Genomic DNA, 16190 nt, shown 5'->3' with positions numbered 1-16190 from the left:
TTGGGGGAGTTTTAGTGCTTGTTTTCATCTGGAATGTTTAGCTTATTTTTTGGGGGTGACAGCTTTGTTTTCTATGTCCCTTTAGTTTTCACCGTTTTGTACAATTCCCGGTCTCGCTGTGTTCATTCGCCCAAGAGCTGCAAAGTCATTTTTTCAACACTGCCTGAGTATGGATAATAGCCTACAGTCTGCATGGCTGTCGACATCCCAGATATTGTGGTGTTTTCCTGAACAACTGTAGGTTACTCGTTTCAGGATGTCCGAGTAGAGCGAGTGACCAAAGTTCCTGTTTTTACGCACAGCGAATTGATATTTGAAAAGCTAATATCAGCGTGCTTCATGAAGTTTTGCTTGACAGCAGTTGCTACTACATAGCCTATGTTGTCGTATTAGATGCAGCATTCGATTGACGTGTGTCTACTATTACGTATAAGGCCTATATAAACCGTGCGCTAAGGAGAAGCGCTCATTCACGTCTCCGTCGCCGGAGGGAGCGCCACGCTTTCCGTCGTTAGTGTACATTTGTGGACATGTATGGATCATTGGCTGCCAGTGACTCTAGCACACCAGTAGAGAACTGCAGTTGGAGCAGTTGTTTTTACTTTCTCCGTGGCGAAGTTGAAGCAAAGCGGATCCATGAAACAACCCTCTTCACAACACATGACCTGAAGGCGCAATCCTAACTGGCCAGAGACCCAACTCGGAGCGTCTGCATCCCGACCGGTATGTGTACGTTGTTTTCATTGAGAGGCTACGTTTCTAAAACGAAGCTTATATTTCATGAATTGTAAATTAGGGCTGTTCTCTCCAATGAAACATCCCCTGTGTTTTCGCTCCGCTTAAAAAAAGGATTTTTTTTTTATTTTTTATATCCCATCAAATACTTAGTGGTTTTATATTCTCATGCATGGCCAGACACTGATTTCTCTCCTTAGCTTTGAGTATCATCTTTGTTTGAAAAGCTGAGCTTTTTTTTTTTTTTTTTACTCCAGTGACGTTTTCTAATTTACTTGTGGTAGTTTCAAATGGTGTACACCAAGTGGTTTTTGCCATGCTATGTCACCATTACAATTTCTTTAGCTTCTAAACAAATCTGTGAGCGTTTTAATCAGAGATAAAGCTGCCCTATGTGTGTTGAACTGTGAGTAAAGTATATGCACTTGCCTAACCAAACTCTTCTGTCAGTACCCTTCGTTTTTAGGATAAAGAAGGAACAGTTATTGGAAATGTTACCAAGTTTTAAATGCCATTTGTTGTATTCTTCACTTTCAAAGTTGAACTCCACGCGGAAAATGCGCCCTTGTTTTCATGAACACATACTGTAGCGTACCTCACCTTTCACAACACACGCGTCTCCAACCCGGGTTGGGGAGCTTTAAGTAGGTTACTTTGGCCGGTTGCTTTCGCTTACGGCCATACCACGCTGAACACGCCCGATCTCGTCCGATCTCGGAAGCTAAGCAGCGTCGGGCCTGGTTAGTACTTGGATGGGAGACCGCCTGGGAATACCAGGTGCCGTAAGCTTTTCTCTCCATCAGCCAGTGCAACTTTTTTTTTTTCAGGCTGTCTGTCTGTGCGTGCCTGCTCCCTAGTACGTAGATGTTCCAACCCCTTTGAATATTTGCTTCCTCCGTTTGAAAGCTAAATAAATAAATAAATAAATAAATAAATAAATAACTAAATGCATAGGTAGGAAATATAGGCTAAGCCAGCAACAGGTCGAACAAAATTGCACGAGTTGACTGTCAACAGTTGGCGGATTGGGGGAGTTTTAGTGCTTGTTTTCATCTGGAATGTTTAGCTTATTTTTTGGGGGTGACAGCTTTGTTTTCTATGTCCCTTTAGTTTTCACCGTTTTGTACAATTCCCGGTCTCGCTGTGTTCATTCGCCCAAGAGCTGCAAAGTCATTTTTTCAACACTGCCTGAGTATGGATAATAGCCTACAGTCTGCATGGCTGTCGACATCCCAGATATTGTGGTGTTTTCCTGAACAACTGTAGGTTACTCGTTTCAGGATGTCCGAGTAGAGCGAGTGACCAAAGTTCCTGTTTTTACGCACAGCGAATTGATATTTGAAAAGCTAATATCAGCGTGCTTCATGAAGTTTTGCTTGACAGCAGTTGCTACTACATAGCCTATGTTGTCGTATTAGATGCAGCATTCGATTGACGTGTGTCTACTATTACGTATAAGGCCTATATAAACCGTGCGCTAAGGAGAAGCGCTCATTCACGTCTCCGTCGCCGGAGGGAGCGCCACGCTTTCCGTCGTTAGTGTACATTTTATGGAGTTTCGTTTGTGCCAAAAAGTTCAAACAATACTTTTTCAAATTCAAACAAAAATCAATTAATCAAAATACCAAATACAAAATCTAAACAAAAAAAATAAAGTCGAAAAAAAAAATCTAAACTCGCAAACAAATTATTTGTGTAGTTGCAAAAAAAAACTGTTTGAATAACTTGTCTTTTGGTTTACAATAACAACAGTCATTTGCAGCGACATCATTCGTTTGTTTGCTCCTGGCTTTTTCAGTTTCGATTCTGGCTCTCGCGTTTGCGCTGCCTGTTTCTTTGCTTGCGATTCTGGCACAAACTTCACATGTGGGTGGGTGTCTGTGGGGTGCATTCCTATTGGCTGATGCGTTTTGACTGACAGCTTTACTATGGATTCAAGCGCAAGAGCTACCCACCTCCCCCCCAGGTAGTGGTGCAACGCTCTTTTTGGCCACTATGTACAGTTATATGCGATGTGGCGCTATTGAGCACAGTATGTCAACCGCCATATGAAGAAGAAGAAGATATTGACCACAGTAAGTAGTTCCGTGGAGCTAGCTACACCAAAGCCATCGATGGGCTACACGCGTTATGGACTCAAAACAATGGGTTTTCCTCACTACTCATTAACCCAAGGTAAGAAGTGTAATCTAATTTGTTATGGGTCTAATTTTCACGTTTATGTGGGATGTTATGGCGTAGTTGTTACAATACTGACGCTGGTTTTAAGGTATCAGATGGCTATCTTAGCATCGTAGGTTTGTCCACATACAAACGAGGCTTTTGATGAAATGTCGCACTACAGTAGCCTAAATTATGAATTCATACCATGTATTTATTTGTTCAGAAGTATATTGTTAATGTCCTCGCGTTATATAAGCGTATGTGTCCGATTATGTCATGAAATATCGCTATGTTGTCAACGGTAGTCTAGCATAGTATGAGCGCGATGGTGCGATCTATCTGTGGTCAGTTCATCAATGGCCCTGGCGATCTCTGGAGGTCCACTCTTTGTGAACGTTTGGAGACCACAGACATAGTATAACCTTAGTTAGAGTATTGGTTCATTTGCCTGAGAAAGACCCAAGGGTCGAAACGTTACTTTTTGTAAACATGGGAGCTCAAGCAGTGTTGCCAACGTTACCTTCTTCTGTTACATCTCCCCAGGAAATGTTATTAAGCACTGTGACCAGCTCTGTCTTTTGATTAGTACATGTCTCATGTCTTTTGCTTGTGCTTGTGTGTTTGTGCAGAACAAGCTCATCGTGATGGAGCACCTGTACTCCCTGATACAGCAGGATCTGAGGGGATTCCTCAGACAGGACGCAGATGTGGATTGACAACATCCTGCAGTTTGACCTGTTCAACCGACCTCTTCTCTGTCCCATACACACCACACAGTCTTTGGTCAACCTCTGCTTCATTGCCATCACAACCATCGGTCCCTGTTTCATCTGCAGCACAACACAGCACAGCTGACGGCCTCTTCTCCATCTGCAGCACAGCACCACACACCAGACAGAGTCCGCTGCGTCTTTCACACACCTGGTGGATCCTATTGTGTGCCTCACATACCTGAGAGACTCTGCTCCACAGTACCTGCAGGCTCTGCCCTGCCCCACCCCTCGCACACCCGATGGACCTAGCTGTGTCCCTCACATACACAATGCGCTGTACCCCATCCCTCACACACCCGATGGATCTAGCTGTGTCCCTCACATACACAATGCGCTGTACCCCATCCCTCACACACCCAACAGATCCTGTTGTGTCTCTAACACACAGAGCAGGCTTTGCCCAGCCCCTCAGGGTGGCTCTGAAATCTGTGGCTTTCACACTCCCAACAGACGCTGCTCTCTCCCTCACACACCCGGCTGGCTCTGCCCGGTCCGTTGCACACCTGCAGACTTCCAGCCGCCACAAACCCAGCTCACCCTTCTCCTGCTGTGTCCTTTACAAACCAAAAAACACAGCTATGCTCCGCACATGACTAGCTGACTCTGCCTGGTCCCTTGCACACCCAGTGGACGTGGACACTGTTGTGACTGTTGATATTGCTGTTATTGTTGATATACATAGGTTTCTCGTTTACCAACTATACTGGCTGCGCGCGCATCCGAGAGGCAGAAAATGCCAAGCTACATTAGAAAGTTACCAAGTAGTTGGATGTTAAGAATGGTAAGCTTATATGCTATGATTAATTAAGCAATGAAAAAGTGATGTTACCTTCCAAAAAAATGTATTTATTCAGTCAGAGTTCCCAAAAGTACAGCTTGATGATGGTATTGACAAACATACTGGGAAGGCAGAGCGCCGAAACGCGTCTGTGTGAATAAATGGTGATTGCTTATGCATAGTGCGGCCTGTTCTCTTGTTTTCATTGACAAACATAGCACATCAGTTATGAAACCATGCTGTGTAATGGATGTATATCAGGTTTATGTAACAACAGGCCACATTTAATTGTATGTGTTTGACTTCATGGCGGGCCACATGAAACAGAGCAGAGGGCCGCATGTGGCCCCTGGGCCTTAGTTTGCCCACCCCTGTTGTAGTAGCATGTCAATAAATTAGTTTATCCAATCATATGAAAGGTGTTTTGACAAGGCCCTGCCTTCTGAAATACATTTCCAATGGAGTAGTTCCAGATGAATGTGAGGAGCTAGGTGGAACGAAACTCAAGTGGTGAGTCAGGTTAACATACAGTATGTAGTAAGTAGTACAATTTTATTGTTCTTTATTCAAAACAACACTTATTCTAATAAAGTTAAACTGCAGGATGTTGTCAATCCACATCTGCGTCCTGTCTGAGGAATCCCCTCAGATCCTGCTGTATCAGGGAGTACAGGTGCTCCATCACGATGAGTTGTTCTGCACAAACACACAAGCACAAGCAAAAGACAAATTACATGTACTAATCAAAAGACAGAGCTGGTCACAGTGCTTAATAACATTTCCTGGGGAGATGTAACAGAAGAAGGTAACGTTGGCAACACTGCTTGAGCTCCCATGTTTACAAAAAGTAACGTTTCGACCCTTGGGTCTTTCTCAGGCAAATGAACCAATACTCTAACTAAGGTTACACTATGTCTGTGGTCTCCAAACGTTCACAAAGAGTGGACCTCCAGAGATCGCCAGGGCCATTGATGAACTGACCACAGATAGATCGCACCATCGCGCTCATACTATGCTAGACTACCGTTGACAACATAGCGATATTTCATGACATAATCGGACACATACGCTTATATAACGCGAGGACATTAACAATATACTTCTGAACAAATAAATACATGGTATGAATGCATAATTTAGGCTACTGTAGTGCGACATTTCATCAAAAGCCTCGTTTGTATGTGGACAAACCTACGATGCTAAGATAGCCATCTGATACCTTAAAACCAGCGTCAGTATTGTAACAACTACGCCATAACATCCCACATAAACGTGAAAATTAGACCCATAACAAATTAGATTACACTTCTTACCTTGGGTTAATGAGTAGTGAGGAAAACCCATTGTTTTGAGTCCATAACGCGTGTAGCCCATCGATGGCTTTGGTGTAGCTAGCTCCACGGAACTACTTACTGTGGTCAATATCTTCTTCTTCTTCATATGGCGGTTGACATACTGTGCTCAATAGCGCCACATCGCATATACCTGTACATAGTGGCCAAAAAGAGCGTTGCACCACTACCTGGGGGGGAGGTGGGTAGCTCTTGCGCTTGAATCCATAGTAAAGCTGTCAGTCAAAACGCATCAGCCAATAGGAATGCACCCCACAGACACCCACCCACATGTGAAGTTTGTGCCAGAATCGCAAGCAAAGAAACAGGCAGCGCAAACGCGAGAGCCAGAATCGAAACTGAAAAAGCCAGGAGCAAACAAACGAATGATGTCGCTGCAAATGACTGTTGTTATTGTAAACCAAAAGACAAGTTATTCAAACAGTTTTTTTTTGCAACTACACAAATAATTTGTTTGCGAGTTTAGATTTTTTTTTTCAACTTTATTTTTTTTGTTTAGATTTTGTATTTGGTATTTTGATTAATTGATTTTTGTTTGAATTTGAAAAAGTATTGTTTGAACTTTTTGGCACAAACGAAACTCCATATACATTTGTGGACATGTATGGATCATTGGCTGCCAGTGACTCTAGCACACCAGTAGAGAACTGCAGTTGGAGCAGTTGTTTTTACTTTCTCCGTGGCGAAGTTGAAGCAAAGCGGATCCATGAAACAACCCTCTTCACAACACATGACCTGAAGGCGCAATCCTAACTGGCCAGAGACCCAACTCGGAGCGTCTGCATCCCGACCGGTATGTGTACGTTGTTTTCATTGAGAGGCTACGTTTCTAAAACGAAGCTTATATTTCATGAATTGTAAATTAGGGCTGTTCTCTCCAATGAAACATCCCCTGTGTTTTCGCTCCGCTTAAAAAAAGGATTTTTTTTTTTATTTTTTATATCCCATCAAATACTTAGTGGTTTTATATTCTCATGCATGGCCAGACACTGATTTCTCTCCTTAGCTTTGAGTATCATCTTTGTTTGAAAAGCTGAGCTTTTTTTTTTTTTTTTACTCCAGTGACGTTTTCTAATTTACTTGTGGTAGTTTCAAATGGTGTACACCAAGTGGTTTTTGCCATGCTATGTCACCATTACAATTTCTTTAGCTTCTAAACAAATCTGTGAGCGTTTTAATCAGAGATAAAACTGCCCTATGTGTGTTGAACTGTGAGTAAAGTATATGCACTTGCCTAACCAAACTCTTCTGTCAGTACCCTTCGTTTTTAGGATAAAGAAGGAACAGTTATTGGAAATGTTACCAAGTTTTAAATGCCATTTGTTGTATTCTTCACTTTCAAAGTTGAACTCCACGCGGAAAATGCGCCCTTGTTTTCATGAACACATACTGTAGCGTACCTCACCTTTCACAACACACGCGTCTCCAACCCGGGTTGGGGAGCTTTAAGTAGGTTACTTTGGCCGGTTGCTTTCGCTTACGGCCATACCACGCTGAACACGCCCGATCTCGTCCGATCTCGGAAGCTAAGCAGCGTCGGGCCTGGTTAGTACTTGGATGGGAGACCGCCTGGGAATACCAGGTGCCGTAAGCTTTTCTCTCCATCAGCCAGTGCAACTTTTTTTTTTTCAGGCTGTCTGTCTGTGCGTGCCTGCTCCCTAGTACGTAGATGTTCCAACCCCTTTGAATATTTGCTTCCTCCGTTTGAAAGCTAAATAAATAAATAAATAAATAAATAAATAAATAACTAAATGCATAGGTAGGAAATATAGGCTAAGCCAGCAACAGGTCGAACAAAATTGCACGAGTTGACTGTCAACAGTTGGCGGATTGGGGGAGTTTTAGTGCTTGTTTTCATCTGGAATGTTTAGCTTATTTTTTGGGGGTGACAGCTTTGTTTTCTATGTCCCTTTAGTTTTCACCGTTTTGTACAATTCCCGGTCTCGCTGTGTTCATTCGCCCAAGAGCTGCAAAGTCATTTTTTCAACACTGCCTGAGTATGGATAATAGCCTACAGTCTGCATGGCTGTCGACATCCCAGATATTGTGGTGTTTTCCTGAACAACTGTAGGTTACTCGTTTCAGGATGTCCGAGTAGAGCGAGTGACCAAAGTTCCTGTTTTTACGCACAGCGAATTGATATTTGAAAAGCTAATATCAGCGTGCTTCATGAAGTTTTGCTTGACAGCAGTTGCTACTACATAGCCCATAGACATATATACATAGACACCGCATTGGACTCTAGAACGTACGGCAAGAGCGCCGCCATATTGCTAGGGGCAATGTCGACCGATAGATCAATGGAAGCCTATGGAGAAACAGGTGTCTCTGAGTGGAAATGATAGGATAACAGACCCTGTGGGCTTTGTACAAATCGTAGCGCCTTCTAAACATATGGGAATGGCCTTGTACATGTAAAATCGCACGTTTATGTTTTCTGTTGTTGTATTTGACCGTCATATAAAGGCTTGTAGAGAACAGGTTTTACGTTGGCTAATAGTACTGACTAGTGTGGCAAGGCTAATTTCACGTCAGTTAACTATGGTTTTGTTGTGAGTTGAAGGCAAATTAATTCTGAAACGTAACGTTACTCATGTAGTCACTTTATTATAATAGTATTCATACTGTCTTAACCTGTCTAATTGTATTAAAGTAAGTTAGCCTACCTGTTAGCTCGTTGCTGCCATAGCATAACGTAACGTAAGCACTCAGCCAGGGCAGGATAACTTCAGAAAAGTGTCCATTTCTTTGCCCAATTGAATTGTTAAACCTTACATTTTCTGTGGTAATGTAAAGGCAAACGTTTCCACTTGTCAAACGATATCCGTATGATCTGTGTCCTGTTACTGTTGTCAAATGCCGTCATTTGAATGTTGGTTGTCAGACAGCTTGCAGTTGTAGTGAAATGGTAACGTTCGAAGTGGCAGAACTGACGGCATCTCCTATTTTAAACCATCAAAACGGCGAAAAGTCATAGTTTTTTTTATGAAATGATTATATGTCAAATATTTAAATAAATCCGACAATATATTTTAATGAGTTTGGGTGTGTTTTGAATTGATCTCATCAAAATGTTTATTTTTTCTCCACGTAAATAGTGTTATTTTTTTGTTTTCTTCACTTAGTTTAGCTACTTGTAACCATATCATATAATTTATGCCCATCGATTGAAATATTTATGAGTTTTGAGGACTTTATAGCCCAAAACTCCTTCAGCTCACCATAGGTCTCCATTCATTTACGGGGGAATGTTGCCCCTACCAATATGGCGGCCGTATTCCACGTTCGTTCTAATAGAACTCAACGGACAATGCGGTATCTACCTATATATATCTATGACATAGCCTATGTTGTCGTATTAGATGCAGCATTCGATTGACGTGTGTCTACTATTACGTATAAGGCCTATATAAACCGTGCGCTAAGGAGAAGCGCTCATTCACGTCTCCGTCGCCGGAGGGAGCGCCACGCTTTCCGTCGTTAGTGTACATTTGTGGACATGTATGGATCATTGGCTGCCAGTGACTCTAGCACACCAGTAGAGAACTGCAGTTGGAGCAGTTGTTTTTACTTTCTCCGTGGCGAAGTTGAAGCAAAGCGGATCCATGAAACAACCCTCTTCACAACACATGACCTGAAGGCGCAATCCTAACTGGCCAGAGACCCAACTCGGAGCGTCTGCATCCCGACCGGTATGTGTACGTTGTTTTCATTGAGAGGCTACGTTTCTAAAACGAAGCTTATATTTCATGAATTGTAAATTAGGGCTGTTCTCTCCAATGAAACATCCCCTGTGTTTTCGCTCCGCTTAAAAAAAGGATTTTTTTTTTTATTTTTTATATCCCATCAAATACTTAGTGGTTTTATATTCTCATGCATGGCCAGACACTGATTTCTCTCCTTAGCTTTGAGTATCATCTTTGTTTGAAAAGCTGAGCTTTTTTTTTTTTTTTTTACTCCAGTGACGTTTTCTAATTTACTTGTGGTAGTTTCAAATGGTGTACACCAAGTGGTTTTTGCCATGCTATGTCACCATTACAATTTCTTTAGCTTCTAAACAAATCTGTGAGCGTTTTAATCAGAGATAAAGCTGCCCTATGTGTGTTGAACTGTGAGTAAAGTATATGCACTTGCCTAACCAAACTCTTCTGTCAGTACCCTTCGTTTTTAGGATAAAGAAGGAACAGTTATTGGAAATGTTACCAAGTTTTAAATGCCATTTGTTGTATTCTTCACTTTCAAAGTTGAACTCCACGCGGAAAATGCGCCCTTGTTTTCATGAACACATACTGTAGCGTACCTCACCTTTCACAACACACGCGTCTCCAACCCGGGTTGGGGAGCTTTAAGTAGGTTACTTTGGCCGGTTGCTTTCGCTTACGGCCATACCACGCTGAACACGCCCGATCTCGTCCGATCTCGGAAGCTAAGCAGCGTCGGGCCTGGTTAGTACTTGGATGGGAGACCGCCTGGGAATACCAGGTGCCGTAAGCTTTTCTCTCCATCAGCCAGTGCAACTTTTTTTTTTTCAGGCTGTCTGTCTGTGCGTGCCTGCTCCCTAGTACGTAGATGTTCCAACCCCTTTGAATATTTGCTTCCTCCGTTTGAAAGCAAAATAAATAAATAAATAAATAAATAAATAACTAAATGCATAGGTAGGAAATATAGGCTAAGCCAGCAACAGGTCGAACAAAATTGCACGAGTTGACTGTCAACAGTTGGCGGATTGGGGGAGTTTTAGTGCTTGTTTTCATCTGGAATGTTTAGCTTATTTTTTGGGGGTGACAGCTTTGTTTTCTATGTCCCTTTAGTTTTCACCGTTTTGTACAATTCCCGGTCTCGCTGTGTTCATTCGCCCAAGAGCTGCAAAGTCATTTTTTCAACACTGCCTGAGTATGGATAATAGCCTACAGTCTGCATGGCTGTCGACATCCCAGATATTGTGGTGTTTTCCTGAACAACTGTAGGTTACTCGTTTCAGGATGTCCGAGTAGAGCGAGTGACCAAAGTTCCTGTTTTTACGCACAGCGAATTGATATTTGAAAAGCTAATATCAGCGTGCTTCATGAAGTTTTGCTTGACAGCAGTTGCTACTACATAGCCTATGTTGTCGTATTAGATGCAGCATTCGATTGACGTGTGTCTACTATTACGTATAAGGCCTATATAAACCGTGCGCTAAGGAGAAGCGCTCATTCACGTCTCCGTCGCCGGAGGGAGCGCCACGCTTTCCGTCGTTAGTGTACATTTGTGGACATGTATGGATCATTGGCTGCCAGTGACTCTAGCACACCAGTAGAGAACTGCAGTTGGAGCAGTTGTTTTTACTTTCTCCGTGGCGAAGTTGAAGCAAAGCGGATCCATGAAACAACCCTCTTCACAACACATGACCTGAAGGCGCAATCCTAACTGGCCAGAGACCCAACTCGGAGCGTCTGCATCCCGACCGGTATGTGTACGTTGTTTTCATTGAGAGGCTACGTTTCTAAAACGAAGCTTATATTTCATGAATTGTAAATTAGGGCTGTTCTCTCCAATGAAACATCCCCTGTGTTTTCGCTCCGCTTAAAAAAAGGATTTTTTTTTTAATTTTTTATATCCCATCAAATACTTAGTGGTTTTATATTCTCATGCATGGCCAGACACTGATTTCTCTCCTTAGCTTTGAGTATCATCTTTGTTTGAAAAGCTGAGCTTTTTTTTTTTTTTTTACTCCAGTGACGTTTTCTAATTTACTTGTGGTAGTTTCAAATGGTGTACACCAAGTGGTTTTTGCCATGCTATGTCACCATTACAATTTCTTTAGCTTCTAAACAAATCTGTGAGCGTTTTAATCAGAGATAAAGCTGCCCTATGTGTGTTGAACTGTGAGTAAAGTATATGCACTTGCCTATCCAAACTCTTCTGTCAGTACCCTTCGTTTTTAGGATAAAGAAGGAACAGTTATTGGAAATGTTACCAAGTTTTAAATGCCATTTGTTGTATTCTTCACTTTCAAAGTTGAACTCCACGCGGAAAATGCGCCCTTGTTTTCATGAACACATACTGTAGCGTACCTCACCTTTCACAACACACGCGTCTCCAACCCGGGTTGGGGAGCTTTAAGTAGGTTACTTTGGCCGGTTGCTTTCGCTTACGGCCATACCACGCTGAACACGCCCGATCTCGTCCGATCTCGGAAGCTAAGCAGCGTCGGGCCTGGTTAGTACTTGGATGGGAGACCGCCTGGGAATACCAGGTGCCGTAAGCTTTTCTCTCCATCAGCCAGTGCAACTTTTTTTTTTTCAGGCTGTCTGTCTGTGCGTGCCTGCTCCCTAGTACGTAGATGTTCCAACCCCTTTGAATATTTGCTTCCTCCGTTTGAAAGCAAAATAAATAAATAAATAAATAAATAAATAACTAAATGCATAGGTAGGAAATATAGGCTAAGCCAGCAACAGGTCGAACAAAATTGCACGAGTTGACTGTCAACAGTTGGCGGATTGGGGGAGTTTTAGTGCTTGTTTTCATCTGGAATGTTTAGCTTATTTTTTGGGGGTGACAGCTTTGTTTTCTATGTCCCTTTAGTTTTCACCGTTTTGTACAATTCCCGGTCTCGCTGTGTTCATTCGCCCAAGAGCTGCAAAGTCATTTTTTCAACACTGCCTGAGTATGGATAATAGCCTACAGTCTGCATGGCTGTCGACATCCCAGATATTGTGGTGTTTTCCTGAACAACTGTAGGTTACTCGTTTCAGGATGTCCGAGTAGAGCGAGTGACCAAAGTTCCTGTTTTTACGCACAGCGAATTGATATTTGAAAAGCTAATATCAGCGTGCTTCATGAAGTTTTGCTTGACAGCAGTTGCTACTACATAGCCTATGTTGTCGTATTAGATGCAGCCAGTGTTGGGGAGTAACGCATTACATGTAATTGAGTTACGTAATTTAATTACAAAATAAATGTAACAGTAATATATTACAGTTACTGTAGAAAAAATGTAATTCAATTACAGGTACTTTTGAAATTTTTCAAAATTACAATTTGAATTACATTTCAATATTGTCAGCAAAACTTTGCAAAAAATATTGTATGTAAAAATAACTGTTTCCCTCCACAGCCATAGTTTGATACGGGACCTTCTGATAGGCTCTATCACGTCTACAGCGCCATCAGCGTAGGCCTACATGCCTGCCTGTAAACGTGTTATGATTATCATTATATTATCTTCACAAAAAATGTGATGCTAATTAATATATTGAATGCCCTTGCTGCCTTGTGCGCTTGTACAGAACTGCTCGGCAGCCTGTAGACCAAGGCCGAAATCTTCGCATGGATTTGGGGACTATATATATCATTCAAAAATCGGAAAAGTAATCAAAAAGTAATCAAAAGTAATTAGTTACGTTACTCAGAAAAAGTAATTCAAATAGTTACACTACTATTACATTTTAAACAGAGTAACTTGTAACTGTAACACATTACATTTCTAAAGTAACCTTCCCAACACTGGATGCAGCATTCGATTGACGTGTGTCTACTATTACGTATAAGGCCTATATAAACCGTGCGCTAAGGAGAAGCGCTCATTCACGTCTCCGTCGCCGGAGGGAGCGCCACGCTTTCCGTCGTTAGTGTACATTTGTGGACATGTATGGATCATTGGCTGCCAGTGACTCTAGCACACCAGTAGAGAACTGCAGTTGGAGCAGTTGTTTTTACTTTCTCCGTGGCGAAGTTGAAGCAAAGCGGATCCATGAAACAACCCTCTTCACAACACATGACCTGAAGGCGCAATCCTAACTGGCCAGAGACCCAACTCGGAGCGTCTGCATCCCGACCGGTATGTGTACGTTGTTTTCATTGAGAGGCTACGTTTCTAAAACGAAGCTTATATTTCATGAATTGTAAATTAGGGCTGTTCTCTCCAATGAAACATCCCCTGTGTTTTCGCTCCGCTTAAAAAAAGGATTTTTTTTTTTATTTTTTATATCCCATCAAATACTTAGTGGTTTTATATTCTCATGCATGGCCAGACACTGATTTCTCTCCTTAGCTTTGAGTATCATCTTTGTTTGAAAAGCTGAGCTTTTTTTTTTTTTTTTACTCCAGTGACGTTTTCTAATTTACTTGTGGTAGTTTCAAATGGTGTACACCAAGTGGTTTTTGCCATGCTATGTCACCATTACAATTTCTTTAGCTTCTAAACAAATCTGTGAGCGTTTTAATCAGAGATAAAGCTGCCCTATGTGTGTTGAACTGTGAGTAAAGTATATGCACTTGCCTAACCAAACTCTTCTGTCAGTACCCTTCGTTTTTAGGATAAAGAAGGAACAGTTATTGGAAATGTTACCAAGTTTTAAATGCCATTTGTTGTATTCTTCACTTTCAAAGTTGAACTCCACGCGGAAAATGCGCCCTTGTTTTCATGAACACATACTGTAGCGTACCTCACCTTTCACAACACACGCGTCTCCAACCCGGGTTGGGGAGCTTTAAGTAGGTTACTTTGGCCGGTTGCTTTCGCTTACGGCCATACCACGCTGAACACGCCCGATCTCGTCCGATCTCGGAAGCTAAGCAGCGTCGGGCCTGGTTAGTACTTGGATGGGAGACCGCCTGGGAATACCAGGTGCCGTAAGCTTTTCTCTCCATCAGCCAGTGCAACTTTTTTTTTTTCAGGCTGTCTGTCTGTGCGTGCCTGCTCCCTAGTACGTAGATGTTCCAACCCCTTTGAATATTTGCTTCCTCCGTTTGAAAGCAAAATAAATAAATAAATAAATAAATAAATAACTAAATGCATAGGTAGGAAATATAGGCTAAGCCAGCAACAGGTCGAACAAAATTGCACGAGTTGACTGTCAACAGTTGGCGGATTGGGGGAGTTTTAGTGCTTGTTTTCATCTGGAATGTTTAGCTTATTTTTTGGGGGTGACAGCTTTGTTTTCTATGTCCCTTTAGTTTTCACCGTTTTGTACAATTCCCGGTCTCGCTGTGTTCATTCGCCCAAGAGCTGCAAAGTCATTTTTTCAACACTGCCTGAGTATGGATAATAGCCTACAGTCTGCATGGCTGTCGACATCCCAGATATTGTGGTGTTTTCCTGAACAACTGTAGGTTACTCGTTTCAGGATGTCCGAGTAGAGCGAGTGACCAAAGTTCCTGTTTTTACGCACAGCGAATTGATATTTGAAAAGCTAATATCAGCGTGCTTCATGAAGTTTTGCTTGACAGCAGTTGCTACTACATAGCCTATGTTGTCGTATTAGATGCAGCATTCGATTGACGTGTGTCTACTATTACATATAAGGCCTATATAAACCGTGCGCTAAGGAGAAGCGCTCATTCACGTCTCCGTCGCCGGAGGGAGCGCCACGCTTTCCGTCGTTAGTGTACATTTGTGGACATGTATGGATCATTGGCTGCCAGTGACTCTAGCACACCAGTAGAGAACTGCAGTTGGAGCAGTTGTTTTTACTTTCTCCGTGGCGAAGTTGAAGCAAAGCGGATCCATGAAACAACCCTCTTCACAACACATGACCTGAAGGCGCAATCCTAACTGGCCAGAGACCCAACTCGGAGCGTCTGCATCCCGACCGGTATGTGTACGTTGTTTTCATTGAGAGGCTACGTTTCTAAAACGAAGCTTATATTTCATGAATTGTAAATTAGGGCTGTTCTCTCCAATGAAACATCCCCTGTGTTTTCGCTCCGCTTAAAAAAAGGATTTTTTTTTTTATTTTTTATATCCCATCAAATACTTAGTGGTTTTATATTCTCATGCATGGCCAGACACTGATTTCTCTCCTTAGCTTTGAGTATCATCTTTGTTTGAAAAGCTGAGCTTTTTTTTTTTTTTTTACTCCAGTGACGTTTTCTAATTTACTTGTGGTAGTTTCAAATGGTGTACACCAAGTGGTTTTTGCCATGCTATGTCACCATTACAATTTCTTTAGCTTCTAAACAAATCTGTGAGCGTTTTAATCAGAGATAAAGCTGCCCTATGTGTGTTGAACTGTGAGTAAAGTATATGCACTTGCCTATCCAAACTCTTCTGTCAGTACCCTTCGTTTTTAGGATAAAGAAGGAACAGTTATTGGAAATGTTACCAAGTTTTAAATGCCATTTGTTGTATTCTTCACTTTCAAAGTTGAACTCCACGCGGAAAATGCGCCCTTGTTTTCATGAACACATACTGTAGCGTACCTCACCTTTCACAACACACGCGTCTCCAACCCGGGTTGGGGAGCTTTAAGTAGGTTACTTTGGCCGGTTGCTTTCGCTTACGGCCATACCACGCTGAACACGCCCGATCTCGTCCGATCTCGGAAGCTAAGCAGCGTCGGGCCTGGTTAGTACTTGGATGGGAGACCGCCTGGGAATACCAGGTGCCGTAAGCTTTTCTCTCCA

General features: G+C 42.3%; 1 long non-coding RNA gene and 6 other non-coding genes across 7 annotated transcripts; 6 read left to right on the top strand and 1 right to left on the bottom strand.

Moving 5' to 3' along the window:
• Nucleotides 1-1405: 1405 nt before the first annotated feature.
• LOC134063067 (5S ribosomal RNA) lies at nt 1406-1524 on the top strand. The gene has a single exon (XR_009935840.1). It is a non-coding gene; the product is annotated as a 5S ribosomal RNA (ribosomal RNA).
• Nucleotides 1525-4994: 3470 nt separating this feature from the next.
• On the bottom strand, nt 4995-6199 carry LOC134062658 (uncharacterized). Its single transcript, XR_009935483.1, has 2 exons — nt 5763-6199; nt 4995-5145 (listed from the first exon to the last, which is right to left on the bottom strand). It is a non-coding gene; the product is annotated as an uncharacterized LOC134062658 (long non-coding RNA).
• Nucleotides 6200-7276: 1077 nt separating this feature from the next.
• Nucleotides 7277-7395, top strand: LOC134063066 (5S ribosomal RNA). The gene has a single exon (XR_009935839.1). It is a non-coding gene; the product is annotated as a 5S ribosomal RNA (ribosomal RNA).
• Nucleotides 7396-10176: 2781 nt separating this feature from the next.
• On the top strand, nt 10177-10295 carry LOC134063065 (5S ribosomal RNA). The gene has a single exon (XR_009935838.1). It is a non-coding gene; the product is annotated as a 5S ribosomal RNA (ribosomal RNA).
• Nucleotides 10296-11932: 1637 nt separating this feature from the next.
• Nucleotides 11933-12051, top strand: LOC134063063 (5S ribosomal RNA). Its single transcript, XR_009935837.1, has one exon. It is a non-coding gene; the product is annotated as a 5S ribosomal RNA (ribosomal RNA).
• A 2254-nt stretch (nt 12052-14305) lies between these two features.
• LOC134063062 (5S ribosomal RNA) lies at nt 14306-14424 on the top strand. Its single transcript, XR_009935836.1, has one exon. It is a non-coding gene; the product is annotated as a 5S ribosomal RNA (ribosomal RNA).
• A 1637-nt stretch (nt 14425-16061) lies between these two features.
• LOC134063060 (5S ribosomal RNA) lies at nt 16062-16180 on the top strand. The gene has a single exon (XR_009935834.1). It is a non-coding gene; the product is annotated as a 5S ribosomal RNA (ribosomal RNA).
• The last annotated feature ends 10 nt before the right edge of the window (nt 16181-16190 follow it).

This window comes from Sardina pilchardus, chromosome 17, assembly GCF_963854185.1.
Source record: "Sardina pilchardus chromosome 17, fSarPil1.1, whole genome shotgun sequence".
Lineage (NCBI taxonomy): Eukaryota > Metazoa > Chordata > Actinopteri > Clupeiformes > Clupeidae > Sardina > Sardina pilchardus.
This window is presented reverse-complemented; position numbering and strand designations above follow the sequence as displayed.